This window comes from Salmo salar, chromosome 18, assembly GCF_965601325.2.
Source record: "Salmo salar chromosome 18, fSalSal1, whole genome shotgun sequence".
Lineage (NCBI taxonomy): Eukaryota > Metazoa > Chordata > Actinopteri > Salmoniformes > Salmonidae > Salmo > Salmo salar.
In genome coordinates this window covers 32,214,782-32,229,223 of record NC_138308.1, presented here as the reverse complement: position 1 = coordinate 32,229,223, position 14,442 = coordinate 32,214,782, and the positions used below count along the sequence as shown (strand labels likewise).

The following is a 14,442-nucleotide window of genomic DNA, read 5'->3' as shown; positions in this document are numbered from 1 at the left end:
TCTGTGGAGGAATGTAAGGGCAATAACCTCCAAGCTTTTGGATAGGCATGAAAGGAGATCTCTCTTTGTTAAAGAGTTAAAGTAACAGTATCTGTTTCAACCCGTCTGAGATTTGAATGTAAAGTTTCAGTGGATGCGTGACCAATGGACATGGCTCCTTATTAGGTATGGTTTAAACTTTAACATGACTCACTCATTCTTTTCCTATATCTCTGTTTCTCTTAGCCAGTCAGCCAGTCAGCGAGTCAGAGTCAGTCAGTCACTCAGTGAGTTACTCACTAACTATCTCGCTTCTCGCTCTCTTTCTCTCTATCTCTCTTATCCCTTCTCTCTTCTCTGTGTCCCACCTCTCTGCTCATTTATCTGTCTGTCTGATATCGTTAACTGTGACAGTGTATTATTGGAATCTCTAGTCAGTTTAGAATTTATCTATTTTAACCTCTATGGGCTAGGTGGGACGCTTGCTCAACAGCCAGTTGAATCCTGTGACGCGTTATTCAAATACCTTAGAAATGCTATTACTTCAATTTTTCAAAAATATGAGTATTTTACACCATTTTAAAGATAAGACTCTCGTTAATCTAACCACACTGTCCGATTTCAAAAAGGCTTTACAACGAAAGCAAAACATTAGATTATGTCAGCAGAGTACCCAGCCAGAAATAATCAGACACCCATTTTTCAAGCTAGCATATAATGTCACATAAACCCAAACCACAGCTAAATGTAGCACTAACCTTTGATGATCTTCATCAGATGACAACCCTAGGACATTATGTTATACAATACATGCATGTTTTGTTCAATCAAGTTCATATTTATATCAAAAACCAGCTTTTTACATTAGCATGTGACTAGCATTCCCACCGAACACTGCCGGTGAATTTACTAAATTACTCACGATAAACGTTCACAAAAAGCATAACAATTATTTTAAGAATTATAGATACAGAACTCCTCTATGCACTCGATATGTCCGATTTTAAAATAGCTTTTCGGTGAAAGCACATTTTGCAATATTCTCAGTAGATAGCCCGGCATCACAGGGCTAGCTATTTAGACACCCAGCAAGTTTACCACTCATCAAAGTCAGATTTACTATAAGAAAAATGTTATTACCTTTGTTGTCTTCGTCAGAATGCACTCCCAGGACTTCTACTTCAATAACAAATGTTGGTTTGGTCCAAAATAATCCATCGTTATATCCAAATAGCGGCGTTTTGTTCGTGCGTTCAAGACACTATCCTAAAGGGTAAATAAGGGTGGCGAGCATGGCGCAATTCGTGACAAAAAAATTCTAAATATTCCATTACCGTACTTCGAAGCATGTCAACCGCTGTTTAAAATCCATTTTTATGCCATTTTTCTCATAAAAAAGCGATAATATTCCGACCGGGAATCTGCGTTTAGGTAAACAGACAAAGGAAAAGAAAGCATTCGGTCGACGCGGGCACGCGCCTAAGCCCATAGTACTCTGAGTGGCCACTTGCCAAAAGTGATAAAGTGTTTCAGCCAGAGCCTGCCTCGATATCGTTCAGCTTTTTCCCGGGCTCTGAGAGCCTATGGAAGCTGTAGGAAGTGTCACGTTATTGCACAGATCCTGAGTCTTCAATAAAAAGAGCCAAGATGAAACACTACTTCTCAGACAGGCCACTTCCTGCTTGAAATCTTCTCAGGTTTTGGCCTGCCATATGAGTTCTGTTATACTCACAGACACCATTCAAACAGTTTTAGAAACTTTAGGGTGTTTTCTATCCAAAGCCAATAATTATATGCATATTCTAGTTACTGGGCAGGAGTAGTAACCAGATTAAATCGGGTACGTTTTTTATCCGGCTGTGTCAATACTGCCCCCTAGCCTTAACACAGGTTAAAGGTGCACAATGCAGTAATCGCTCCGCCATTTCCTGGTTGTTAAAATTTGAATAGTTCGCCTAATTTCAGTTTGTGTGACAAAACCAGCAACTATAATGTAGAGAATCAACCGCTGTGAAATATCTTTTCAATAACCAAAAATATTGTATTTTCTGCTGTTTGAAACTGGTGTACAAAACCGAAAGTAGAAGACGGAAAACCGAAACTTAAGACCAGGAACCATTGAAATAGCACACATAGAACAGATCTACCGCTTCTTAGACCTGCTTTCAATGAGAATGACAGATCTATAAATTACATCTATAACTTACATCCCAAAATGTTACATATTGCAGCTTTAAGTGTTCAAGTGTGTGTGTGTGTGTGTGTGTGTGTGTGTGTGTGTGTGTGTGTGTGGTGTGTGTGTGTGTGTGTGTGTGTGTGTGTGTGGTGTGGTGTGGGTGGTGTGTGTGTGTGTGTGTGTGTGTGTGTGCGTGTGTCTGCGTTAATCAACAGAGAGACCCATAATTAAGCTGTATTCCTGAAACGTAAATCCCTCCTTACATCAATTATACATCCAGGTCGTAACACTTGTGTGCGTGCGTGCATTTCTGCCTCCAGATAACACAATCTAATCTGATAAACGGAGACAATGCTTCTGCAGCTGTGTGTGTTACTGCATACTTGGAGCTAGGAACACAAGCATTTCGCTATACCCGCAATAACATCTGTTAAATATGTGTATGTGTCCAATAGAATTTGATTTGAAGCGTGTGTGTCAGGGGATGCTTCTTTGCTGTTGTTGTGACCTAGATCCAACTGTCATCACTTTAGCCATGCTAGAGAGGAGGGAAGTATGACAGTCACCATATGGGCAAGCATTGTTTGTAGATTTTACTAATTTATCAGACGCTCTTATCCAGAGCGTCTTACAGGAGCAATTAGGGTTAAGTGCTTTGCTTGAGGGCACATCGACAGATTTTGCACCTAGTCAGCTCAGGGATTCGAACCAGCAACTTTTCAGTTACTGGCCCAACGCCCTTAACCGCTAGGCAACCTACCGTTCCACAGCTGTGATTTTCACCACAAACCCTAAATGTTACCCTAACCCTAAGCTGCTGTAAGGACAAAAAGCTTATGCACTTGCTCAATGCCCATGAGTTCTGTGAAAATAATATTGTCACGTTTGACCTTTGTAGCCCTACTGGATTCCTACTGTAATCAGATTGATATCCTACACCTGTTGCTCACGGTTGCTTTGCCATGGTTCCGTCACGCTATGGTGGCTTAGTAAGGGAAAGGATTCATCCAAATGGAGCGGTGTGGAAATGGGGTTGGAGAGGAAAGGGACAGGAGGAAAAGACAGGAGTGCGGTGGAGTGATAATCCAGAACAGGAAAAAAAGGGAGGAAGAGGATGTGGCAGAAAATAAGCATGGACAGGAAATAGGGATGAGTGGAGGGAGGAGAAGAGGTAAAACACGGAAACATTGTGTTATGCTCCATGCTGAAGTAAGTTACTTGACATTTACTGCTCTCTGCAACTCTATCGATCCTTGTTGCTAGACAGAAGATCAGGGAGGGAAGGAGAGCATTCTTCAGCCAAATGGCCAGACACCTTACAGCAACTAGCGAGAACTTGGTTCTTGGGGGGACTTTTGATATGACATGTCATGAATCATGATTACTAAGGCAGTACAGAGCACAGGAGGTTGGTGGTACTTTAATTGGGGAGGACAGGCTCATGGTAATGGCAGGTACATAAATAATATTTTATATGTGTACATACTTTTCTTGCATTGTTAAAGATCTTTATTAGCATGATCAAACGTACAAGTAACTGCCAAAATAACCTTTGAACAGGTTATGATAGTAGGTGCCAGGCGCACTGCTTTGAGTGTGTCAAGAACTGCAACGCTGCTGGGGTTTTTACGCTGAACAGTTTCCTGTGTGTATCAAGAATGGTCCACCAGCCAAAGGATATCCAGCCAACTTGACACAACTGTGGGAAGGATTGGAGTCAACATGGGCCAGCGTCCCTGTAGAATACTTTTGACATTTTGTAGCGTACATGCCCAAATGAATTGAGGATGTTCTAAGGGAAAAGGGGTGCAACTCAATATTAGGAAGGTGTTCATAATGGTTTGTACACTCAGTGAATGTGCGTACAGAGACAGGAGATGGCCATTCCTTGAAAACCCCTCTTACCCATGATGCTCAGTATCTGTATGCACACCAAACACTAACCAAACTGGATTAAGTCTTAAGTGTCCTCATTCCCAAGAGATTTGGGATCTCTGCTGTGCCTCTTGATTGGAATACCTGGCTTTTCCACCCTTTCTTTCTCTCTGGAGCACCATAGACATTCCGGAAGTCTGTAGAGATTCTGTAAGATCCCAGAGGTGACTCAGATATCCGTAATAATCCTTTCCTCCCTGTGGCAACCCTGGAGTTATTAACAGATTTATCATATACTTCCCAGTGACGGATCCTATCTGGGTAGAGGTAAAGATCCTCGGTCACACCACATCCCATCAGTCTCATCTACTAGATATCAGAAAGAGAGAGGTATCTAGAGCCTCATTCCTCTGTTACATCTTTTCAGTCATTCGTCAGATGCTATTCAAAGATGGGGAATGGAGTTGCATCACCAGACAAGCTCGTTGGGCACTTTGTTACAGTTTAAAGCATTTTCTGATAAGGCATTGTCATACTTTAAAGTTTTTCAAAACTTATTTACATAAGCTTCCAAATAACAAGATACTTCTGCAGTGTTTTTGTGGCATTCTTCCAAATCATCCTCTGCTAATTACCCTCACTGCATCTGAGGCAAAGCAGAGCTCAGACAACAAACACACTTTCTCAGCATGTTTTGGAGAGGAGAAGGTGAAGTGTATTTTAGCTCGGTCTAACTAGTGAAGGAGAATGGAGCGGGGAATGTGTGTGTGAGGGAGGAGGAGTTACTTCAATAACTTTAGAAATAATCGGTGAACAACATCAGAGAGAAATTAGCTTTGGGGATTTGTATCCCAGAGTAGCAGGAACAAAACCGGGCCCCTGGAGGTCAGGGGGGAGAGGAGGGAGTCTGCCCAGCTACGGCCCACTCCTGCTGGGGTCACAGGGTTAGGGTGGGGGGGGGGGGGGGCACCTACCCTCCTGGAGGGTCCTCTAATGCCATTATTCCAGGCAGAGTAGACCTTGGCTGGGCTGGGGGTGAGGAGAGGGGTGGGGGGCGGAAGGTGAAAGGAGGATGTGATCCATGATGATTCTGGCCTGGGAAGTGGTCAACTTCTCACACACACACACACACACACACACACACACACACACACACCACACACACACACACACACACACACACACACACTCAGCACACAGTTTTACATAATGTACATAATGTTGCTGGTACCGTCTCTTATGACTGAAAATAACTTCTGGACATCAGAACAGCGATTACTCACCACGAACTGGAAGAAGCTTTTTCCTTCAACGAGTCTGAGGAGAAAGATATACTGCTCTCCGGGAACAGGCCCAGATCCCTGTCATTTGCGTGAAGAAAAGACGGAGGAAAAGAGGATGCAGATCGGGCTGCCTTCTGAGAATCCGTAGGCGATCAGAGTAAACTCTCACTGCCATCAATTCTATTTACTAACATGCAATCATTGGAAAATAAAATTGATGATCTACGATTATCCTACCAACAGGACATTAAGAACTGTAATATCTTATGTTTCACCGAGTCATTGCTGAACAACGACACGGATAATATAGAGCTGGAGGGATTTTCAATGCACTGGCAGAACAGAGAAGCTCGTCTGGTAAGACGAGGGGTGGGGTTGTGTGTCTTTTTGTCAATACCAGCTGGTGCACGATGTCTAGTATTAAAGAAGTCTTGAGGTATTGCCCGCCTGAGGTAGAGTACCTTATGATAAGCTGTAGACCACACTGTCTACCAAGAGAGTTACATTTACATTTACATTTAAGTCATTTAGCAGACGCTCTTATCCAGAACGACTTACAAATTGGTGGATTCACCTTATGATATCCAGTGGAACAACCACTTTACAATAGTGCATCTAAATCTTTTAAGGGGGGGGGGGGGGGGTTAGAAGGATTACTTTATCCTATCCTAGGTATTCTTAAAGAGGTGGGGTTTCAGGTGTCTCCGGAAGGTGGTGATTGACTCCGTCGTGAGGGAGCTTGTTCCACCATTGGGGTGCCAGAGCAGCGAACAGTTTTGACTGGGCTGAGCGGGAACTGTGCTTCCTCAGAGGTAGGGAGGCGAGCAGGCCAGAGGTGGATGAACACAGTGCCCTTGTTTGGGTGTAGGGCCTGATCAGAGCCTGAAGGTACGGAGGTGCCGTTCCCCTCACAGCTCCGTAGGCAAGCACCATGGTCTTGTAGCGGATGCGAGCTTCAACAGGAAGCCAGTGGAGTGAGCGGAGGAGCGGGGTGACGTGAGAGAACTTGGGAAGGTTGAACACCAGACGGGCTGCGGCGTTCTGGATGAGTTGTAGGGGTTTAATGGCACAGGCAGGGAGCCCAGCCAACAGCGAGTTGCAGTAATCCAGACGGGAGATGACAAGTGCCTGGATTAGGACCTGCGCCGCTTCCTGTGTGAGGCAGGGTCGTACTCTGCGAATGTTGTAGAGCATGAACCTACAGGATCGGGTCACCGCCTTGATGTTAGTAGAGAACGACAGGGTGTTGTCCAGGGTCACGCCAAGGTTCTTAGCACTCTGGGAGGAGGACACAATGGAGTTGTCAACCGTGATGGCGAGAGCATGGAACAGGCAGTCCTTCCCCGGGAGGAAGAGCAGCTCTGTCTTGCCGAGGTTCAGCTTGAGGTGGTGATCCGTCATCCACACTGATATGTCTGCCAGACATGCAGAGATGCGATTCGCCACCTGGTTATCAGAAGGGGGAAAGGAGAAGATTAATTGTGTGTCGTCTGCATAGCATTGATAGGAGAGACCATGTGAGGATATGACAGAGCCAAGTGACTTGGTGTATAGCGAGAATAGGAGAGGGCCTAGAACAGAGCCCTGGGGGACACCAGTGGTGAGAGCACGTGGTGCGGAGACAGATTCTCGCCACGCCACCTGGTAGGAGCGACCTGTCAGGTAGGACGCAATCCAAGCGTGGGCCGCGCCGGAGATGCCCAACTCGGAGAGGGTGGAGAGGAGGATCTGATGGTTCACCGTATCAAAGGCAGCAGATAGGTCTAGGAGAATGAGAGCAGAGGAGAGAGAGTTAGCTTTAGCAGTGCGGAGAGCCTCCGTGACACAGAGAAGAGCAGTCTCAGTTGAATGACCAGCCTTGAAACCTGACTGGTTTGGATCGAGAAGGTCATTCTGAGAGAGATAGCAGGAGAGCTGGCCAAGGACGGCACGTTCAAGAGTTTTGGAGAGAAAAGAAAGAAGGGATACTGGTCTGTAGTTGTTGACTTCGGAGGGATCGAGTGTAGGGTTTTTCAGAAGGGGTGCAACTCTCGCTCTCTTGAAGACGGAAGGGACGTAGCCAGCGGTCAAGGATGAGTTGATGAGCGAGGTGAGGTAAGGGAGAAGGTCTCCGGAAATGGTCTGGAGAAGAGAGGAGGGGATAGGGTCAAGCGGGCAGGTTGTTGGGCGGCCGTCACAAGACGCGAGATTTCATCTGGAGAGAGAGGGGAGAAAGAGGTCAAAGCACAGGGTAGGGCAGTGTGAGATGGACCAGCGGTGTCGTTTGACTTAGCAAACGAGGATCGGATGTCGTCAACCTTCTTTTCAAAATGGTTGACGAAGTCATCCGCAGAGAGGGAGGAGGGGGGGGGAGGGGGAGGAGGATTCAGGAGGGAGGAGAAGGTGGCAAAGAGCTTCCTAGGGTTAGAGGCAGATGCTTGGAATTTAGAGTGGTAGAAAGTGGCTTTAGCAGCAGAGACAGAAGAGGAATATGTAGAGAGGAGGGAGTGAAAGGACGCCAGGTCCGCAGGGAGGCGAGTTTTCCTCCATTTCCGCTCGGCTGCCCGGCGCCCTGTTCTGTGAGCTCGCAATGAGTCGTCGAGCCACGGAGCAGGAGGGGAGGACCGAGCCGGCCTGGAGGATAGGGGACATAGAGAATCAAAGGATGCAGAAAGGGAGGAGAGGAGGGTTGAGGAGGCAGAATCAGGGGATAGGTTGGAGAAGGTTTGAGCAGAGGGAAGAGATGATAGGATGGAAGAGGAGAGAGTAGCGGGAGAGAGAGAGCGAAGGTTGGGACGGCGCAATACCATCCGAGTAGGGGCAGAGTGAGAAGTGTTGGATGAGAGCGAGAGGGAAAAGGATACAAGGTAGTGGTCGGAGACTTGGAGGCGAGTTGCAATGAGATTAGTGGACGAACAGCATCTAGTAAAGATGAGGTCAAGTGTATTGCCTGCCTTGTGAGTAGGGGGGGAAGGTGAGAGGGTGAGGTCAAAAGAGGAGAGGAGTGGAAAGAAGGAGGCAGAGAGGAATGAGTCAAAGGTAGACGTGGGGAGGTTAAAGTCACCCAGAACTGTGAGAGGTGAGCCATCCTCAGGAAAGGAACTTATCAAGACGTCAAGCTCATTGATGAACTCTCCAAGGGAACCTGGAGGGCGATAAATGATAAGGATGTTAACCTCTATGGGCTAGACGAATTCGTCCCACCTAAGCAACAGCCAGTTGAATCCCGTGGCGCGATTTTCAAATACCTTAGAAATGCTATTACTTCAATTTCTCAAACATATGACTATTTTACAGCATTTTAAAGACAAGACTCTCGTTAATCTAACCACACTGTCCGATTTCAAAAAGGCTTTACAACGAAAGCAAAACATTAGATTATGTCAGCAGAGTACCCAGCCAGAAATAATCAGACACCCATTTTTCAAGCTAGCATATAATGTCACATAAACCCAGAAGACAGCTAAATGCAGCACTAACCTTTGATGATCTTCATCAGATGACAATCCTAGGACATTATGTTATACAATACATGCATGTTTTGTTCAATCAAGTTCATATTTATATCAAAAACCAGCTTTTTACATTAGCATGTGACGTTCAGAACTAGCAAACTTCTGGGGAATTTACTAACAATTTACTAAATTACTCACGATAAACGTTCACAAAAAACATAACAATTATTTTAAGAATTATAGATACAGAACTCCTTTGTGCAATCGAGGTGTCCGATTTTAAAATAGCTTTTCGGTGAAAGCACATTTTGCAATATTCTCAGTAGATAGCCCAGCCATCACGGATAGCCATTTAGACACCGACCAAGTTTAGCCCTGACCAAAGTCAGATTTACTATTACAAAAGTTTGATTACCTTTGTTGTCTTTGTCAGAATGCACTCCCAGGACTGCTACTTCAATAACAAATGTTGGTTTGGTCCAAAATAATCCATCGTTATATCCAAATAGCGGCGTTTTGTTCGTGCGTTCCAGACACTATCCGAAATGGTAAATCAGGGTTACGAGCATGGCGCAATTCGTGACAAAAAAATTCTAAATATTCCATTACCGTACTTCGAAGCATGTCAACCGCTGTTTAAAATCCATTTTTATGCCATTTTTCTCGTAAAAAAAGCGATAATATTCCGACCGGGAATCTCCGTTTAGGTAAACAGAGGAAAGAAAACAAAGCTTTCGGTCGACGCGGGCACGAGCCTGAGTCTCACAGTACTGTAACCAGCCACTAACCAAACGCGCTACTTTTTTTCAGCCAGAGCCTGCAAAGCCACGATTCAGCTTTTTGCCGCCTTCTGAGAGACCATGTGAGCCATAGGAAGTGTCACGTAACAGCAGAGATCCTTTGTAATGGATAGAGATGGCAAAGAAGGCCAAGAAATGGTCAGACAGGGTACTTCCTGTACAGAATCTTCTCAGGTTTTGACCTGCCATTTGAGTTCTGTTATACTCACAGACAACATTCAAACAGTTTTAGAAACTTTGGAGTGTTTTCTATCCAAAGCCAATAATTATATGCATATTCTAGTTACTGGGCAGGAGTAGTAACCAGATTAAATCGGGTACGTTTTTTATCCAGCCGTGTCAATACTGCCCCCTAGCCCTAACAGGTTAAGCTTGAAAGGGCTGGTAACTGTGACAGCATGGAATTCAAATGAGGAGATAGACAGATGGGTCAGGGGAGAAAGAGAGAATGTCCACTTGGGAGAGATGAGGATTCCAGTGCCACCACCCCGCTGGCCAGATGCTCTCGGGGTATGCGAGAACACGTGGGCAGACGAGGAGAGAGCAGTAGGAGTAGCAGTGTTATCTGTGGTAATCCATGTTTCCGTCAGTGCCAAGAAGTCGAGGTGCTGGAGGGTAGCATAGGCTGAGATGAACTCTGCCTTGTTGGCCGCAGACCGGCAGTTCCAGAGGTTGCCGGAGACCTGGAACTCCACGTGGGTCGTGCGCGCTGGGACCACCAGGTTAGAGTGGCAGCGGCCACGCGGTGTGAAGCGTTTGTGTGGCCTGTGCAGAGGGGAGAGAACAGGGATAGACAGACACATAGTTGACAGGCTACAGAAGAGGCTACGCTAATGCAAAGGAGATTGGAATAACAAGTGGACTACACTTCTCGAATGTTCAGAAAGTTAAGCTTACGTTGCAAAAATGTTATTGACTAAAAATGATGAAGATGATACAGTACTGCTGGCTGGTGAAGTAGGCTAGCTAGCAGTGGCTGCGTTGTTGACTTTGTTTGAACGTGTAGCTGGCTAGGTAACCTATTTTCGTCGCGGGGGACGAAAATAGCTGGCTAGCTAACCTCGATAATTACTCCAAACTACACAATTATCAAACTATGACAAAGTCAACTAACACTGCACTAGTCAAATCGTTCCATTGTAATGTATTAGTTTCTACAGTGCTGCTAGTCAGTAAAGGTTGGCTAGCTAGCAGTGGGTTTGATGATGACTAGGTGTGTTGACTAAGTCTGGAGTCTGGACAACGGCGTCGCGTCGCGGCGCGGCTGGCTAGCTAACCTCGATAATTACTCTAAACTACACAATTATCTTAGATACAAAGACAGCAAAGACAGCTATGTAGCTAGCTAGCACTACACTAATCAAGTCGTTCCGTTGTAATGTAATAGTTTCTACAGTGCTGCTAGTCAGTAGAAGTTGGCTAGTTGGCTAGCTAGCAGTGTTGACTAAGTTAGGAGGACGAAAACAGCTGGCTGGCTAGCTAACCTCGATAATTACTCTAAACTACACAATTATCTTTGATACAAAGATGGCTATGTAGCTAGCTAAGAAAAAATTGCTCAGATCAAACAAATCAAACCGTTGTAATGTAATGAAATGTAATATTACCTGTGGAGCGAAGCGAAGTGCGACTACCTTCTCCAAACCCGGAAGTAGAGTTCTCATCTATATTATTCGTAGCCATCTATTTACCACCACAGACCAATGCTGGCACTAAGATCACACTCAACCAACTCTATAAGGCCATAAGCAAACAAGAAAATGCCATATTTTTACCAGCATGTTACATGTGCAACCAGAGGGAAAAAAACTCTAGACTACCTTTACTCCACACAAAGAGATGCATACAAAGCTCTCCCTCGCCCTGCATTTGGCAAATCTGACAATAATTATATCCTCCTGAATCCTGCTTACAAGCAAAAACTAAAGCAGGAAGTACCAATGACTCGCTCAATACAGAAGTGGTCAGATGACGCGGATGCTACGCTACAGGACTGTTTTGCTAGTACAGACTGGAATATGTTCCGGGATTCATCCAATGGCATTAAGGAGTATACCACTCAGTCATCAGCTTCATCAATCAGTGCATCGACAACGTCATCCCCACAGTGACCGTACGTACATATCCCAACCAGCAGCCATGGAGGCAACAGGCAACATCCGCAACGAGCTAAAGGCTAGAACTGCCGCTTTCAAGGAGCAGGACAATAATTCGGACGCCTATAAGAAATCCCGCTATGCCCTCAGACAAACCATCAAACAAGCAAAGCGTCAATACAGGATTAAGATTGAATCCTACTACACCTGCTCTGATGCTCGTCGGATGTGGCAGAGCTTGGAAACTATTACGGACTACAAAGGGAAACCCAGACGCGAGCTGCCCAGTGACTCGAGCCTACCAGGCGAGCTAAATGACTTTTTATGCTCGCTTCGAGGCAAGCAACACTGAAACATGCACGAGAGCACCAGCTGTTCTGGATGACTGTGTGGTAACGCTCTCGGTAGCCGATGTAAGCAAGACCTTTAAACAGGTCAACATTCACAAAGCCGCGGGGCCAGATGGATTACCAGGACGTGTACTCAAAGCATGTGCTGACCAACTGGCTAGTGTCTTCACTGACATTTTCAACCTCTCCCTGACTGAATCTGTAATACCTACATGTTTCAAGCAGACCACCATAGTGCCCAAGGAAGCGAAGGTAACCTGCCTAAATGATTACCGCCCCGTAGCACTCACGTCAGTAGCCATAAAGTGCTTTGAAAGACTGGTCATGGCTCACATCAACAGCATCCTCCCAGATACCCTAGACCCACTCCAATTCGCATACCACAACCAACAGATCCACAGATGACACAATCTCAATTGCACTCCACACTGCCCTTTCCCACCTGGACAAAAGGAACACCTATGTGAGAATGCTGTTCATTGACTACAGCTCAGCGTTCAACACCATAGTACCAACGAAGCTCATCACTAAGCTAAGGACCCTGGGACTAAACACCTCCCTCTGCAACTATATCCTGGACTTCCTGACGGGCCGCCCCCAGGTGGTAAGGGTAGGCAACAACATGCCTGCCATGCAGATCCTCAACACTGGGGCCCCTTAGGGGTGTGTACTTAGTCCCCTCCTGTACTCCTTGTTCACCCACAACTGCGTGGCCAAACACGACTCCAACACCATCATTAAGTTTGCTGACGACACAACAGTGGTAGGCCTGATCACTGACAATGATGAGACAGCCTATAGGGAGGAGATCAGAGAACTGGCAGTGTGGTGCCAGGACAACAACCTCTCCCTCGATGTGAGCAAGACAAAAGAGCTGATCGTGGACTACAGGAAAAGGCGGTCTGAGCTCTACTCCTTGGTGTCCACATCACCAACGATGTATCATGGTCCAAACACACCAAGACAGTCGTGAAGAGGGCATGACAAAACCTTTTCCCCCTCAGGAGACTGAAAGGATTTGGCATGGGTCCCCAGACCCTCAAAAAGTTATACAGATGCACCCTCGAGAGCATCCTGACCACTTGCATCACCGCCTGGTATGGCAACTACTCAGCATTAGACCGTAAGGCGCTATAGAGTGTAGTGCATACGGCCCAGTACATCACTGGGGCCAAGCTTCCTGCAATCCAGGACCTATATAATTGGCAGTGTCAGAAGAAAGCTCATAAAATTGTCAGACTCCAGTCACCCAAGTCATAGACAGTTTTCTCTGCTACCGCATGGTACCGGAGTGCCAAGTCTAGGACCAAAAGGCTCCTTAACAGCTTCTACCCCGAAGCCATAAGACTCCTGAACAGCTAATCAGATGACCACCGGACTACTTACATTGACACCCCCCATTTGTTTTTACACTGCTGCTACTCACTGTTTATTATGATTGCATAGTCAATTCACCCCTACCTACATGTACAAATGACCTCTAACCTGTACCCCCGCACACTGACTCTGTACCGGTACCCCCTGTATATAGCCTCGTTATTGTTATGTTATTGTGTTACTTTTAATTATTTTTTACTTTAGTTTATTTGGTAAGTATTTTCTTAACTCTTCTTGAACTGCACTGTTGGTTAGGGGCGTGTAAGAAGGCATTTCACGGTAAGGTCTACACTTGTTGTATTCGGCGCATGTGACAAATACAGTTTGATTTGATTTGAACCACCCAAGCCAACGGCTTGTTCACTCCGCTATCATCCAGAAGGCGAGGTCAGTACAGGTGCATCAAAGCTGGGACCGAGAGACTGAAAAACAGCTTCTATCGCAAACCTTCTATCATCAGATTGTTAAACAGCCATCACTAGCACAGCGAGGCTGCAGCCTACATACACAGACTTGATATCATTGGCCACTTTAATAAATGGAACAGTAGTCACTTTTAATAATGTCACTTTAATAATGTTTACATATCTTGCATTACTCATCTCATATGTATATACTGTATTCTATACTATCTACTGTATCTTAGTCTATGCCGCACTGACATTGCTCGTCCATATATTTATACATTCTTAATTCCATTCCTTTACTTAGATTTATGTGTATTAGCTATTTGTTGTGAAATTGTTAGATATTACTTGTTAGATATTTCTGCACTGTCGGAACTAGTATGCACAAGCATTTCGCTACACTCGCAATAACATCTGCTAAACACATGTATGTGACCAATAAAATTTGATTTGACACACCTGTGTGTGTGTGTGTGTGTGTGTGTGCGTGCGTGCGTGCGTGCGTGCGTGCTTGATGGCTCTGACATGCAGTGTGCCGTCATAGTTGAGTTGTATTATTCCTCTTGGCCAGACAGCTTTGAGCGATGCACAACAGGCTAAATATAAAATGTCCCCTCTCTGTCAACTCATACTAGCATAATATTGGCTGGAAATTAAACTCCCTC

General features: G+C 45.5%; 1 protein-coding gene across 2 annotated transcripts in view; it reads left to right on the top strand.

Annotated features, from left to right (window-relative positions):
* Nucleotides 1-14,442, top strand: part of LOC106577242 (leucine zipper putative tumor suppressor 2 homolog) — a 101,162-nt gene that overhangs the window by 72,336 nt on the left and 14,384 nt on the right. The gene's annotated exons all lie outside the window — the stretch shown is intronic.